We start from the raw sequence: 15,936 nt of genomic DNA on the forward strand, positions 1-15,936 counted from the left end.
TGAATCTCTTGGATGTCTTCCCAAATTGTTTCATTTCTGTGTGGAAGAGGTAAAAGCAAATAGTTGTGCTTTATCATCAACCCATCAACTATCAGAACTGAGAATGATTTTTTTTCTTTTTTTTTTCAAGAGGGTTACTGCTTACTGAAATCTGAACTGAATCTACAGAACTCAGAATAACTTTAAATTAACCTAGGATTTAATTTACTCAACTTTTCCTTTATCCTCCCTTTCCTTTATCAATTTTATGAAGTGTGTTATGCTATGTAGGGGTGAGAACTTGGGATTGTTAAGAGGAGCAACTGCCCTCCACCGTAAGTACAATAAGATGACGAAAGGATGATAAAATCACAGTGACATCCCCGTAGCCCCAGCTACTCCAGAGGCTGAGGTGGGAAGATCCCTTTAGCCCAAGAGTTGGAGGTCAGCCTGGGCAATATAGCAAGACCCCATCAATCAATTCATCAATCAATAGGAATAAAAGCAGTCATTGTTCCTCTGTGTTTCAAAACGATAAACGTAATCCAATGTTGTCAAACATCAACAACCAAGATTAAAAACAAGTTGAGAGCTGGAGATAGACACAGGGATCACAGGCAGGTTTGGGAGATTGGATTGGAAGCTGGGTTATTAATTCAGGAGCCAATTCCCAGGAGGTTAAGCACCATTGGGATCCAGTAGTTCCCATGCTCTCTCGCTTGGACTCCTGGGAGTTGTCCCTCAGACTCCAGGGAGTTTTTGTAGCTTAGACCCCTGGTAGTTGCTGTTTTCACTCCAGTCAGGGCTGGAGCCATGGCGGTGACCAAGGAGCTCTTGCAGATGGACCTGTACACGCTTCTAGGCATTGAGCCCAGACAGCAACAGACAAAGAGGTGAAGAAGGCCTACAGGCAGAAGGCCCTCCCCTCCACCCAGACAAAAATCCCGATAATCCCAGAGTCGCTGAACTCTTCCACCAGCTTTCTCGGGCCTTAGAGGTACTGACCGATGCTACAGCCAGGGTTACCTATGACAAGGTCAGGAAAGCCAGGAAGCAGGCAGCAGAGAGGACCCAGAAACTTCATGACAGAAGGAAGAGAGTGAGGCTCGAACTGGAGGCCCGGGAGCGGCAGGCCCAGGCTCAGAGGAGCCAGGATGCCGAGGGCAGCAGGAACTCCAGGACTCTGGAGCAAGAGATCCAGCGCCTGCGAGAAGAGGGCTCCCGGCAGCTGGAGGAACAGCAGAAGCTGTTCCGGGAGCAGATCCTCCAGGCACGTGCCCAGAGGCGGAGAGAAAAGACCGAGAGCACCAAAGGCAGAGGAACCCCCAAACTGAAGCTCAAATGGAAGTGCAAGACGGAGGATGCGTCAAAAGGCGGCTACTCCCAAGGTGTCCTTCTGCAGCTTTTGCAGAATACGGTCAGGTTGTGAACAGCAAGAAAGCCAGCATCGCCATGGTGGAGTTTGCGACGGTCAAGTCTGCCGAGCTGGCTGTCCGGAATGAGGTTGGCTTGGTGGAGAACCCTCTGAAGATTTCCTGGTTGGAGAGACGGCCCCAGGGCGCGGTGGGCCCCAGCAACCCAGGGCGGTCCAAAGACTCAGTGCTATGGGAGAGGGACTTTGAGAGCCTCGTCATGATGCGCATGCGTCGGGCAGCGGAGCGCCAACAGCTGATCACTCAGGCTGCAGCAGCAGGATTAGGCAAACAGCCTACTGAGCCGGGCTCAGCCCTCCTGCCCACACAGTCCTTTTCTTCCTTTCTTCTGATTCTTTTTTTTTTTCTTTTCCTGAGACAGAGTTTCGCTCTCATTGCCCAGGCTGGAGTGCAGTGGCCTGATCTCCACCTACCGCAACCTCTGCCTGCTGAGTTCAAACGATTCTCCTGCCTCAGCTTCCCGAGTAGCTGGGATTACGGGCATGCGCCACCACCCTCGACTGATTTTGTATTTTTAGTAGAGACAGGGTTTCTCCATGTTCGTCAGGCTGGTCTCGAACTCCCGACCTCAGGTGATGTGCCCGCCTCGGCCTCCCAAAGTGCTGGGATTACAAGCGTGAGCAACCGTGCCCTGCCTAGCCGTTTTCTTAAACACCACCTATCACCACCAACAAAAACAGACATTCTGTACATTTTGACTTAAAGTGTTGCTTGCCTTCAAATCAGTCTCTGTTGCCCTGTAACCTTCGCATTGAATTCACATTGCAAAAATACAACAGCCATTATAAACAAGGACTGCAGAGGGTATTTCTTGAGTTGTGTTACTAGAATAATAAGACTCATGATCCTAGCAGCATAAATATATTTATGGGCCACATTCTAGTTCTTTTGTTGCCTTCTCCTTTTAATTTTCTTCCTGAAATCCCAAGAAACCGTAGTGAATCGTTGCCAGTGTGGGGGAAAGAAGATGGGTGGGAAAAAGTTCCAAATAAGGCTTCAGGCGGGGCGTGGTGGCTCATGCCTGTAATCCCAGCATTTTGATAGACTGAGGTGGGTGGATCACCTGAGATCAGCAGTTCAAGATCAGCCTGGCCAACATGGGGAAACCCCGTTCTCTGCTAAAAATACAAAAATTTGCTGGGGATGGTGGCGGGCGCCTGTAATCCCAGCTACTCATGATGCTGAGGGAGGAGAATCGCTTGAATGCAGAGGTGGAGGTTGCAGTGAGCCACTGCACTTCAGCCTGGGTGACAGAATGAGGCTGTCTCAAAGGAAAAAGAAAAAAGGAAAAAACAAGGCCTCAAAGGCCAACTAGACCAGCAGTGTTTCTCAAACTTTAACATTCACAGAAATCACCTGGGGGAATCTTGTTAAGATGCGGATTCTGATTCAGTCTGTGATTCAGTTTTTTTTTTTTTTTTTTTTTTTTTGAGACAGAGTTTCAGTCTGTCACATAGGCTGGAGTGCAGTGGCGGAATCTCTGCTCACTGCAGCCTGCGCCTCCTGGGTTCAAGCGATTCTCCTGCCTCAGCCTCCCAAGTAGCTGGGATTACAGGCGGTTGCCACCACGCCCAGCAAATTTTTTTATTTTTAGCAGAGATGGGGTTTCACCATGTTGACCAGACTGGTCTCGAATTCCTGACCTCAGGTGATCCACCCGCCTCGGCCTCCCAAAGTGCTGGGATTACAGGCGTGAGCCACTGTGCCCGGCCAGGAATGTGATTTTTTTGTTTGTTTGTTTCATTTTTTTGAGAGAGGGTCTCACTCTGTTACCCAGGCTGGAGTGTAGTGGTGCCATCTTGGCTCACTGCAACCTCCACCTCCCGAGTTCAAGCGTTCTCCAGCCTCAGCCTCTTGAGTAGCTGGGATTACAGGTGCGCACCACCAGGCTCGGCTAATTTTTGTAATTTTAGTAGAAATGGGGGTTTCACCATGTTAACCAGAGTTGTCTCCAACTCCTGGACTCAAGTGCTGGGATTATAGGCATGAGCCACCTTGCCCAGCCTCTCTTTCTTTTAAAGAAATTGATTGGATAATAACATGGCTCCTTAGAAGGAATTCTCTTTTACATTTCATATTAATGTTTCTTCTCTCAAATTAGGCCAATAACTTAAGTGCCCAGGCTACAAAATTTGAGAGTCATAGTAAAAGGGGTTATAAAAAAATATTTGGGCTGAGCATGGTGGCTCACACCTGTAATCCCAGAACTTTGGGAGGCCGACGTGAGCAGATCACCTGAGGTCAGGAGTTCGAGACCAGCCTGGACAATATGGTGAACCGCCCCATCTCTACTAACAACACAAAAAGCTGGGCGTGGTGGCGGGTGCCTGTAATTCCAGCTACTCAGGAGGCTGAGGCAGAAGAATCATGTGAACCCAGGAGGCGGAGGTTGCAGTGAGCCGAGATCACGCCATTGCACTCCAGCCTGGGTGACAAGAGTTAGACTCCGTCTCAAAAAAAACAGAAAAGAAAATATTTGGGCTGGTTGCAGTGGTTCATGCCTGTAATCCCTGCATTTTCAGCAGCCAAGATGAGAGGATCACTTGAGCCTAGGAGTTTGAGCCCAGCCTGAGCAACATAGTGAGAACCTGTCTCTATTAATTAATTTTATTTATTTATTTATTTATTTATTTTTGAGACAGTCTTGCTCTGTTGCCCTGGCTGGAGTGCAGGGGTGCTATCTCAGCTCACTGCAACCTCCGCCTCCCAGGTTCAAGTGATTCTCCTGCCTCAGCTTCCTGAGTAGCTGAGACTACAGGCACCTGGCACCACACCCAGCTAATTGTTTGTATTTCTAGTAGAGACGGGGTTTCACTGTGTTAGCCAGGATGGTCTCCATCTCCTGACCTCGTGATCCACCTGCTTCAGCCTCCCAGAGTGCTGGGATTACAGGTGTGAGCCACCAAGCCTGGCCACATTTAGTTTTTAATTCCATTTCCACTTACCTGATATTACCTTAGTACAGAACCAACTTCAAGAAATCAGCTAGATACCTACAAGAAAAGTATCACACTTCTCTTAGGAGCTCTTAAAAGGAATAGGTACTATTTTAATTAGATAGTGAGAGTAGCCTGGATTCTGGAGTTACCATTTTTACACCACAAATTAATTTTTTTCTTAATCAAATCAATAGGCTGGGCAAGGTGGCTCATACCTGTAATCCCAGCACTTTGGGAGGCCAAGGCGAGTGGATCACCCGAGGTCAGGAATTTGAGACCAGCTTGGCCAACATGGTGAAACCCTGTTTCTTTTGTGTGTGTGTGTTTGTTTTTAGTAGAGATGGGGTTTCACTGTGTTAGCCAGGATGGTCTTGATTTCCTGACCTTGTGATCCACCTGCCTTGGCCTCCCAAAGTGCTGGGATTATAGGTGTGAGCCACCACTCCCGGCCACCACATTTCTACTAAAAATACAAAAATTAGCCAGGCGTGGTGGTGCATGCTTGTAGTCCCAGCTACTCAGGAGGCTGAGAGAGGAGAATCAGTTGAACCAGGGAGACGGAGGTTGCAGTGAGCTGCGATCACCCATTGCACTCCAGGCTTTCTGAGACCGTGTCTCAGAAAAAAAAAACAACAACAGAAAAAACAATCAACAATCAATGGGGCTCCAAGTTGTGTGAATCTGCAGCAATAGAGGTCAACTTTGATTGCCTACTAGAATCATCTGCATGGCTAAATTTGACTGGCTTTAAAAAAGTAAAACTAAAAACAGAATCATCTGGGGAGTTTAAAGACCTACTGATGCCAGGCCTCATCCCAGATCAACTCATTGAGAATGACTGGGAGTCAGACCCATCCATCAGTATTTTTCAAAACTCTCTGGCAGGCCACGGCGGCTCATGCCTGTAACCCAGCACTTTGGGAGGCCAAAGTAGGAGGATTGTTTGAGGCCAGGAGTTTGAAACCAGCTTGGGCAACATGGTGAAACCCTATCTCTACAAAATAAATAAATAAACACAAATATTAGCCAGGCTGTGTTTGTACTGGGTGGGAAGAACCTGCGGTCCTAGCTGCTGGGGAGTCTGTAGTGGGACGATCACTTGAGCCCAGGAGGTTGAGGCTGCAGTGAGCAGTGATTGTGTAGCAGGACGAGCCGCAGATAAAACTCCTCAGACACCGCATTAAAGAAGGAAGAGGTTTTTTATTCAGCCAGGAGTGTCGGCAGACTCGCGTCTTAAGAGCCAAGCTCCCCAGAAAAGAAATGCTTGGCCTTTTTAAAGGCTTACAACTTTAAGGGGTCCATGTGAAAGGGTCGTGATAAATCGAGCAAGCGTGGGGAACGTGACTGGGGGCTACATGCATCAGCTAACAGAACAAAAAGTTTTACAGTGCTTTTTTCATACGGTGTCTGGAATTTACAGATAACACAAGTAGTTTAGGTCAGGGGTCGATGTTATTATTATTACTTTTTTTTAACTCCTAGGGCCGGGTGGTGGTGCCAAGGTTGTCTGGCCATTCTTCTTACTTTTGTTTCTTTCTAACTTTTTGCTTTCTCCCCTTTTTCCTGTCTTGTGATCTGGGCAAGGTGGGGGGAGAAGGGCAGCAGGAGTAGGAGTGGTTTCCTTCCTTAATTGCACCACTGCACTCCAGCCTGGACAACAGAGCAAGACCCTGTCCTAGCGAGGGCCAGGGGGTAAAAAAAAAAAAAAAAAAAACAACTCACCGAAATGCCGATACTTTTGAGAATCCATGCTAGAGTAGGTAACTCTCTGGCATATTATATTAGGAATAAGTGAATCCATATTATAATAACATTGCTTTTCAAATAGGAACACTTAAGCTTTCACCTGCTGCTCGTTTGGTAATAGTATTGATCTTAAATGCTAGTTGCTGGTATAGCAGCATGTAAACAGCTCTCATGGCTTTTGAAAAATTGAGATATACTTCGTATACCTCAGAATCTTTCCATTTAAAATGTGAAATACAGTGGTTTCGGTATATTCACAGAGGTGTGCAACCATCACCAGAATCAATTTTAGATCACTTTCGCCATCCCAAAAAGAAATTCACACCCTTTAGTGACCACTACTCAATCTCTCCATCCTCTCCCGACCTAGGCAATCATTAATCCATAGATTTGCATTTTCACGTCATTTCACATACATAGTGTTATATAATATATGGTCTTTCGTGACTGCACTTAGCATAACATTTTTCTGGTTCATTCATGTTACAGCATGTAACAGTACTTTGTTTTTATTGCTGAATATTTCACTGCCTGGATATGCCACATTTTAAACATCTGTGGCCTGGTGCGGTGACTCATGCCTGTAATCCTAGTATTTTGGAAGGCCATGGCAGGAGGATCGCTTTAGCCCAGGATGAAGAGGGTGCAGTAAGCCAAGATCACACCACTGCTCTCCAGCTTGGATGACAAAGTGAGACCTCATAAAATAAAATAAAAATAAAAATCTGTTCATCAGTTGATGGACATTTGGGTCTCATGTGCTTTCAATTTAAGATTTTTTTTTTTTTTTTTTTTTAGACATAGGATCTTGCTCTGTTGCCCAGGCTGGAGTGCAGTGGTGCAATCATGTTTCACTACAGCCCCAAACTCCTGGGCTCAAGCAATGCTCCTGCCTCAGCCTCCTGAATAGCTAGGACTATAGGCGTACACCACCATGCCTGGATAATTTTTTTAAAAATTATAGAAATGGGGGTCTCCCTATGTTACCCAGGCTGGTCTAGAACTCTTGGCCTCAAGTGAGCCTCCTAAAGTGCTGGGATTATAAGCATGGGCCACCAGGCCTGGCCAATTTAAGACTTTTTAATTTTATTTTGTTTTTTCAATTTAAGACTTTTGAAAAGGCAATATTATTGGGTATAAGTATCCTTCCAGAATTTTTTTTTTTTTTTTTTTTTTTTGAGATGGAGTCTCACTCAGCCACCCAGGCTGGAGTGTAGTGGCACGATCTTGGCTCACTGCAACCACCGTCTCCCGGGTTCAGGCGATTCTCCCGTCTCAGCCTCCCGAGTAGCTGGCATTACAGGCACCTGCAATCATGCCTGGCTAATTTTTGTATTTTTGTAGAGACAGGGTTTCACCATGTTGGCCAGGCTGGTCTTGAACTCCTGACCTCAGGTGATCCACCCACCTTGGCCTCCCAAAGTGCTAGGATTACAGCCTGGCCCAGAATTTTTAAATTGCATATATAGACATTTATAACGAAAAGGAAATAGGATCTTTACTTGCTATGGCAAAGTCCCTTTTTAAAAATTTTTTATTAGGCTGGGCACGGTGGCTCACACCTGTAATCCCAGCACTTTGGGAGGCCGAGGCGGGCAGATCACCTGAGATGAGGAGTTCAAGATCAACCTGACCAACATGGAGAAACCCCGTCTCTACTAAAAATACAACATTAGCTGGGCATGGTGGTGAATGCCTGTAATGCCAGCTACTCGGGAGGCTGAGGCAGGAGAATTGCTTGAACCTGGGAGGCGGAGGTTGTGGTGAGCCAAGATTGCGCCATTGCACTCCAGCCTGGGCAATAAGAATGAAACTCCATCTCAAAAAAAAAAAAAATCTTGTATTAATAGAATTGGAAGTTGGTTGGTTAATTCAAATGGCTTCCCACTAGTAACCTACTAGACATAGTAGTCAGTGGACTGTTAGCATCACTCATATATTTTATAGGGAAATGAAAGGTAAATAAGTGTTGGTTACATCAGGCTCAGTTAAGAGAATTGCTCCTGCACTTGGACTTTTCTTTTTTAAAGAGGATGAATTTCTCCTATCTCATTGCATAACAATAACATTTATTGAACACTTACTATGTGTCAAACATTGTCTTAAGTGCTTTAAATTATCAATTACTTTAATCATCAACAACCCTATGAATGAGTACCATTAGTATCTCCTTTTATAGATGAGGAAACTGAGGTATACAGGGAAGAAAATTAAATTGTTCACAATTATGCACACTGTGGGTGGTAGAGTTTGAATTCAAACCCAGTCTGGTTGTTAGAACCCATTCTTTTTTTTTTTTTTTTTTGAGGTGGAGTCTTGCTCTGTTGCCCAGGCTGGAGTGCACTGGCACGATCTCGGCTCACTGCAACTTCCACCTCCTGGGTTCAAGTGACTCTCCTGCCTCAGCCTCCTGAGTGGCTGGGACTATAGGCGTGTGCCACCATGCCCAGCTAATTTTTGTGTTTTTAGTAGAGATGGAGTTTCACCATATTGGTCAGGCTGGTCTTGAACTCCTAACCTCGTGATCCACCCGCCTTGGCCTCCCAAATTGCTGGGATTACAGGCATGAGACACTGCAGCCAGCCTCATGTCATAGTCTATTAATCACTTATTCTAAGAAAAAAAATTCGCCAGGTACAGTGACTCACTCCTGTAATCCCAGCCCTTCGGGAGGCCACCGTGGCCGGATTACCTGAGGTCTGGAGTTTGAGACCAGCCTGGCCAACATGGCAAAATCCTGTCTCTACTAAAAATATAAAAACATTAACTGGGTGTGGTGGCACATGCCTGTGATCTCAGCTACTTGGCAGGCTGAGGCAGGAGCATCGCTTGAACCCGGGAGGCAGAGAGGTTGCAGTGAGTGGAGATTGCACCACTGCACGCCAGCCTGGGCAACAGAGTGAGACTCTGTCTCAACAACAACAACAACAAAAAATTCCTTAAGCTTTCTCAATTATAAATATTCCCTTTGTATAGAAATCTCTCTACAGGTAATGGTACATGTCTGTAATCCTAGTACTTTGAAAGGCCAACGCAGAAGCATTGTGGGAGGCCACGAATTTCAAGACTAGCCTGGGCAACAAAACGAGAACCCGTCTCTAGGAAAAATAAAATAAAAAATTAGTCGGGCATGGTGGTGGCCACCTACAGTACAAGCTACTCAGGAGGCTGAGATCAGAGGATCACTTGAGCTCAGCAGTTCAAGGCTGAGTGAGCTATGATTGAGCCACTGCCCTCCAGCTTGGGTGACAGGGTGAGACCCTGTCTCAAAAAAAATTTTTTTTTCAAGGTCTGGGTGAGAATGGAAACACACACACACACACACACACGCGCGCGCGCACGCACACGCACACACACACGCGCACGCACATGCACACGCACACACACACACACACATACACACACACACACACATACACACACACACACATACACACACATACACACACACGCTAAACGTCGTCCTTTCTTCCTGCCTCTGGATTTGATGCCTTCTATGGGGAGAGGTGCTCTCAGCAGGACGTCTCTGCAGGTTCCGTGGGGCTCATCCTAAGGCACGTGCTAGAAGGCAGAATGCCAAGGTGCTTGCACACAGGCCCACAGGGGCAGGTGGGGAAGCCAGAGCCGGATCAGCTATGCATCAGAAAGGGCTGGGGAAATGAGAGGAAAACCTCACAGCTTTTTCCCTCCCTCCCCAGGGAAGACACACGCAATGCCGGGAGCCCAGAGCAACCTGGGGAGACTCCCCAGGCTCTCCTAGACCTCCTACAGCTCACAAGTGAGGAGGGCACTCAGGGCCGGCCTTGGGCCCTCCCTGTCACTATGTCCTACTTAGATCTCCACCAGGAAAGAATGAGGCCTTGAGCTAGTTGGAAGAGGAGCAACGAAGGTTCAAAGTAAGACCTGGTTCTAGAACAGAGCTCTTCTCTGGCAGGAGGGAGGTCAGGGGAGACCCGGAAAGACAGAGGCTGGGGTGGCCAATGTTACAACTCTGAGAACAGAGCAGAGAAAGGAAACCGATCCCCAGAAAGCAAGCAGCCTCTGTATGGAAAACTGCCCTTCCCCCTCACTGCTTAGGCAGGGTTCGACCTCCTGGACCCTGCATAGGGAGACCTGGTGATCTCAGAAGACTGTCGGGAAAGCACCCTGATTCCTGGTCTTGTGCAGAAGGCTATCACTAGCTTTGCTGATTTTATATGAGGACGACGATGATGATTTTTTTTTTTTTCTGAGACAAAAGTCTCTCTCTCTCCCAGGCTGGAGTGCAGTGGGAGCAATCTCTGCTCATTGCAACCTCCACCTCCCGGGTTTAAGTGATCCTCCTGCCCCAGCCTCCTGAGTAGCTAAGATTATAGGCACCTGCCACTACAGCTGGCTAATTTTGTATTTTTAGTAGAGACAGGGTTTTGCCTTGTTGCCCAGGCTGGCCTCAAACTCCTGATCTCAAATGATCCGCCCACCTTGGTTGCCCAAAGTACTGGGATTACAGGTGTGAGCCACCGCGCACCCGGCCTATTATTATTTTTATATGGAACACTTCAAAAATTGGCATGCCATCCTTGCACAGAGGACTGCTAATCTCTGTATAGTTCGAGTTTTAGTGTATGCGCTGCGCAAGGGAGCACAACCAGATTTGCTGATTTTGAGCAGCCCTTCCTATTGTCCAATGGAAATTGGACTGGAGGAGGCAGCCGGCTCAACCAGCACTCCTCCCGCAGTCCTGCTGTGCTCAGGGTCAAGGTGAGGTCATTGACAGGGTTGAGGACCTGGGAAAGCCCTGGAGTCTGAGTCAAGCACGAGACCTTTGCTCTTTTTTTTTTTTTGAGACGGAGTCTCGCTCTGTCGCCCAGGCTGGAGTGCAGTGGCCGGATCTCAGCTCACTGCAAGCTCCACCTCCCGGGTTCACGCCTTTCTCCTGCCTCAGCCTCCCGAGTAGCTGGGACTACAGGCGCCCACCACCTGGCCCGGCTAGTTTTTTTGTATTTTTTAGTAGAGACGGGGTTTCACCGTGTTAGCCAGGATGGTCTCCATCTCCTGACCTCGTGATCCGCCCGTCTCGGCCTCCCAAAGTGGTGGGATTACAGGCTTGAGCCACCGCGCCCGGCCCTGACCTTTGCTCTTAATCCCAGGTGGACCAGCAGGAATGTCTGGCCCCATCTTGCCAGTGGGAGAGAAACCTCTACCTGACTGGCTAGTCTGATGCAGAGGAAGCCAGAGCACAGGCAACAAGGGCCTTGAGCTAAAGACAGTGCAGCCATCTCCATGTCCTTTGTGCTGGGCAAGGCAGTGGATGTGTTGAACCAGGCCCTCCCTGGTGTGCCTCTCCTGGACAACAAGCTCACTTGCCTGTTGCCGGTCAGGCCCACCCGTGCCAAGGCAAATTGGCTGGAGAAGGATGTTCTCAAGCATGCTCAAGGTGGGTTGTGGGGAAGAGCAGTTGAGGCACAGGCAGGCTGGACTTATTTATTTATTTATTTATTTATTGAGACGGATTATAGGAACGTGCTGTCATAACTTATTTTATTTTTTAATTAATTATTGCCGGGCGCGGTGGCTCAAGCCTGTAATCCCAGCACCTTGGGAGGCCGAGACGGGTGGATCACGAGGTCAGGAGATCGAGACCATCCTGGCTAACACAGTGAAACCCCGTCTCTACTAAAAAAATACAAAAAATTAGCCGGGCATGGTGGCGGGCGCCTGTAGTCCCAGCTACTCGGGAGGCTGAGGCAGGAGAATGGCGTAAACCCGGGAGGCGGAGCTTGCAGTGAGCCGAGATCGCGCCACTGCACTCCAGCCTGGGTGACAGAGCGAGACTCCATCTCAAAAAAAAAAAAAAAAAATTAATTATTATTAGTTTTGAAACTGAATCTCGCCCTGTCACCCAGCCTGGAGTGCAGTGGCACAGTCTCAGCTCACTGCAACCTCCCTCTCCAGAGTTCAAGGGTTGAGGTCGCATAGGACACCCGAGTGAAGTAGGTGAAGTCCCAGAGGACACTCCAGTGGTAGAGGTGTCTGTGGTCTCAGAAAATCATCAGCTAGAGGAGATGGTAGAGGTACCAGAGTACGCTCGAGTAAAATAGGTGGTTGAGATGCCAGGGGACACGCGAGTGGTGGAGCTGGAGAAGATGGTAGAGGTACCAAAAGACACTGGGGGGAAGGTGTCTTTGATCTTAGAAAATCAACTGGGAGATCCGTGTTTCCACCAAGATGGTGGCGCTGGGCTCGGGGTGACTAGAGGAGACGACAGGGCCTTTTCCCTTCGCCAGGACCCGACACACCACCCTTCGCTCGCGCACCCCTCTGCCATCAAGCTATCTGCCAGCCTGGGCGCCCGCTGTCCGCCGCCGAGTTCCACTTCACCTCTGCGGACAGGCGCGCTGGGCTGCGGGCCGCGGCGCCTCCTTCGGGTCCTCCGCGGAGTAGCTCGCGGCCTGTAACCCCTGCCAGGAGGGCCCCGCAGTCCCGCGATGTGGATAGGCAGCGACGGCCGGGAATGAAAGCCGGGATTTCCCGGCGGCTCCGGCGCCCCCTTTCCCCGCCTCGGTTTCTGGATAAGGAAGCGCGGGTCCCGCGTGAACCCGGCGGAGGGCGGCAGCGAAAGGGAACGAGGCGGCGGCCGGCGGAGGCGGAGGGCGAGGGCGACGATGACCCGTGAGGCGGCCGCCACAGCCCAGGCGCGGGGCGACGACAGAGGGGAGGTACGGTGTCAAGAAAACATGGTCCCCATTATTATGTAAAATTAAAATATGGAAGAGATGATCCCTATCATCAACCAGCTTACAACCAGAGGCACTGACAAATGTATACAGGTGGCTGTAATGTTAAAAATCTCTAAGAGGCCGATTTTAGAACTCACCAGCTCCTCAGAAGTTTGGCGAAATAGGAGTTGTTAAGCCTACGCTCAGATCAAGGTAGCAGCAAGACTGGTGTGGCAACCTGTTTTTAATCAGTGACTCTAAGCTGTGATCACCCTGATGTCACCGAATGGCCACAGCCTGTAACAGATCACCAGGAGAACCTCAGTCTGACGACATTGAAGCTAACTGAATGAAGCGAGCAGCTACAAAGCATCTAATGCAATGTCTCATTACCACCTGTGGAAATGAGGCCTGCACGAATGAGTTTTGTGCTTCCTGTCCAACTTTTCTTCGTATGGATAATAATGTAGCAGTTATTAAAGCCCTCGAGCTTTATAAGATTAATGCAAAACGCTGTGGTCCTGAGAACTCGAAAGGTGCCCCCAACAACTCCTGCTCTGAGATAAAAATGAACAAGAAAGGTGCTAGAATTGATTTTAAAGATGTGACTTACGCCCCTTCTTGGGGTCATCATGGGCAGCAAGATGGCGTCTGCCAGTAGGGTCGTTCAGGTTTATTGCCCCAGAGAAGTGAATGCACACATACTGTCTGTACCTAAATGTTCATAGAAAAAAAAGAGTTACTAGCAAAGAACTGGGGTCCAGAGCTGAGGGATTCCAGCCTGGCAGCAGGATTTTTTTTTTTTTTTGAGACGGAGTCTCGCTCTGTCACCCAGGCTGGAGTGCAGTGGCCGGATCTCAGCTCACTGCAAGCTCCGCCTCCCGGGTTTACGCCATTCTCCTGCCTCAGCCTCCCGAGTAGCTGGGACTGCAGGCGCCCGCCACCTCGCCCGGCTAGTTTTTTTTGTACTTTTTAGTAGAGACGGGGTTTCACCGTGTTAGGTGAAACGTCAGGATGGTCTCGATTTCCTGACCTCGTGATCCGCCCGTCTCGTCCTCCCAAAGTGCTGGGATTACAGGCTTGAGCCACCGCGCCCAAAGAGAGATTCTTGAAGGCCATCATGTATGCCAAAGGATTTGGCATGCTGTAAAACAAAACAAAATGAAACAAAAAAGGAAGAAAAAATTTAAAAATTTAAAACTATAACAAGAGGGATACATTTTTGGTGGTGATAGTGTCCCAGTACAAAAATGCTGTAAGTTGGCCGGGCGCGGTGGCTCAAGCCTGTAATCCCAGCACTTTGGGAGGCCGAGACGGGCGGATCACGAGGTCAGGAGATCGAGACCATCCTGGCTAACACGGTGAAACCCCGCCTCTACTAAAAATACAAAATCTAGCCGGGCGAGGTGGCAGGCGCCTGTAGTCCCAGCTACTCGGGAGGCTGAGGCAGGAGAATGGTGTAAACCCGGGAGGTGGAGCTTGCAGTGAGCTGAGATCCGGCCACTGCACTCCAGTCCGGGCGACAGAGCGAGACTCTGCCTCAAAAAAAAAAAAAAAAAAATGCTGTAAGTTAGTGAACCACAGTAGTCACCTATGTCTGTGCCTCCGTTCTTTACTGGGGGCATGTGGGATGAAATAGCAGATTTCAGCTACATATATGAACAAATCCTTTATTATTATTATATTTTGTGTGTGAAAGTGTTACATATTTTTTCACTTGTATATACAGAGGTTACATATTTCTTCACTTGTATATACACAGAGGTTTTTCTGAATATTTATTTTAAGGGTAAAATCACTTTTGCTTGTGTTTATTACTGCTTGAGGTTGAGCGTTTTGAGTATTTAAAAAATAAATGCCAACAGAACTACTCTCCCAAGGAAAATATTGCCACCATTTGTAGCAATGTAACCTTCAAGCCTGGGCTACTTTTGTATCCCTGTATCTAAATCAAATCAGGAACTGTATTTTTTTTTTTAATGATTTGCTTTTGAAACTTGAAGTCTTGAAAACAGTGTGATACAATTACTACGGTTCTGACCCTCAAAGAGTTTTCTGTGCAAAATCTTGAGAATCAATAAAGATGGAAGGGAGACACTGGAATATCTTAACTGCAGCCCTCAGAACTTCAGTAACAGCACAACAAATTAAAAACTCATGCCGCAGTATGTCGTCTTCGTGTGTCTTGCAATGAACTGTTTCAGTAGCCAATCCTCTTTCTTAGTACATGAAAGGACAGGGATTTTTGTTCCTGTTGTTATTTTAAGCGTACTGGGGAAAGTGCAGTTGGTAAAATGAAATGGTAGTCAAGCCTACTGCAACAAAGTTAGGAAGTTTGTTGTTTATTATAAACAAATAGCATGTGAAGGTGTACTTAAGATAGATTTTTTATTAATTACTTATTACCTAGATTTTAAATAGACAATCCAAAGTCTCCCCTTCCTGTTGCCATCATCTTGTTAAACCAGCCATTTTATCGAGGCACGTGGTGAGTGTTGCAACATAATGACAAAGATGGCTACTGTGCCTTGTGTTAATTAATCCTACAGTCAGCTAACCTGAAAATGAATGAAGCTATTACTCCTAAGAATTACATTGTAAAGCCCCACCAGTAAAATTTAATTCAAAACATGTGAAACATTACTTTCATGTGGACAGGTACAAATAGGATTAAATTACTGTATTTTTCAGGAGTAAGTAGTTTTCCCTTTCCTAGTCTTCTGTGTACAAGATGTTAATTTCTTTTATTGCATTAAAAAGTCAAATAATTATGTATTTTACTTAAAAAAGTAAAAACACGAACAAAAACAAAATAAAACAAAAGAAAGACAGAAAATAATGACCTAGAGAAAATAGTACAAGTCCCAGGGGACACGAGACTGGAAGTGTCTGTCGTTGAAGAAAATCATCAACCAGAGAAGGCGAAAGAATAGCGGCAGACAGTTGAGGGGCCGTGTCTGTGGTCCCAGAAAATCATCGGCTTGAGAAACTGGTAGGTGTCCCAAGGGACACTCAACTGCAGGTGTCTCTGGTCTCAGAAAATCATCCCCTGGAGACAGCGGTTGAGGTGCCAGAAGACACTCGACAGGAGGTGTCTGTGGTCTCAGAAAATCATTAGCTGGAGAAAATGGTTGAGGAACC

The 15,936-nt window shown here is 47.5% G+C and overlaps 1 non-coding gene and 1 pseudogene across 1 annotated transcript; one reads left to right on the forward strand and one right to left on the reverse strand.

The window, feature by feature from the left end:
• The first annotated feature begins 792 nt into the window (after window positions 1-792).
• Window positions 793-5,259, forward strand: LOC117097420 (annotated as a pseudogene).
• Window positions 5,260-10,619: 5,360 nt separating this feature from the next.
• On the reverse strand, window positions 10,620-10,722 carry LOC117098142. The gene has a single exon (XR_004443201.1). It is a non-coding gene; the product is annotated as a U6 spliceosomal RNA (small nuclear RNA).
• Window positions 10,723-15,936: the final 5,214 nt, after the last annotated feature.

Source organism: Trachypithecus francoisi, unplaced genomic scaffold, assembly GCF_009764315.1.
Source record: "Trachypithecus francoisi isolate TF-2019V2 unplaced genomic scaffold, Tfra_2.0 Lachesis_group15, whole genome shotgun sequence".
Taxonomy (NCBI): Eukaryota; Metazoa; Chordata; class Mammalia; order Primates; family Cercopithecidae; genus Trachypithecus; species Trachypithecus francoisi.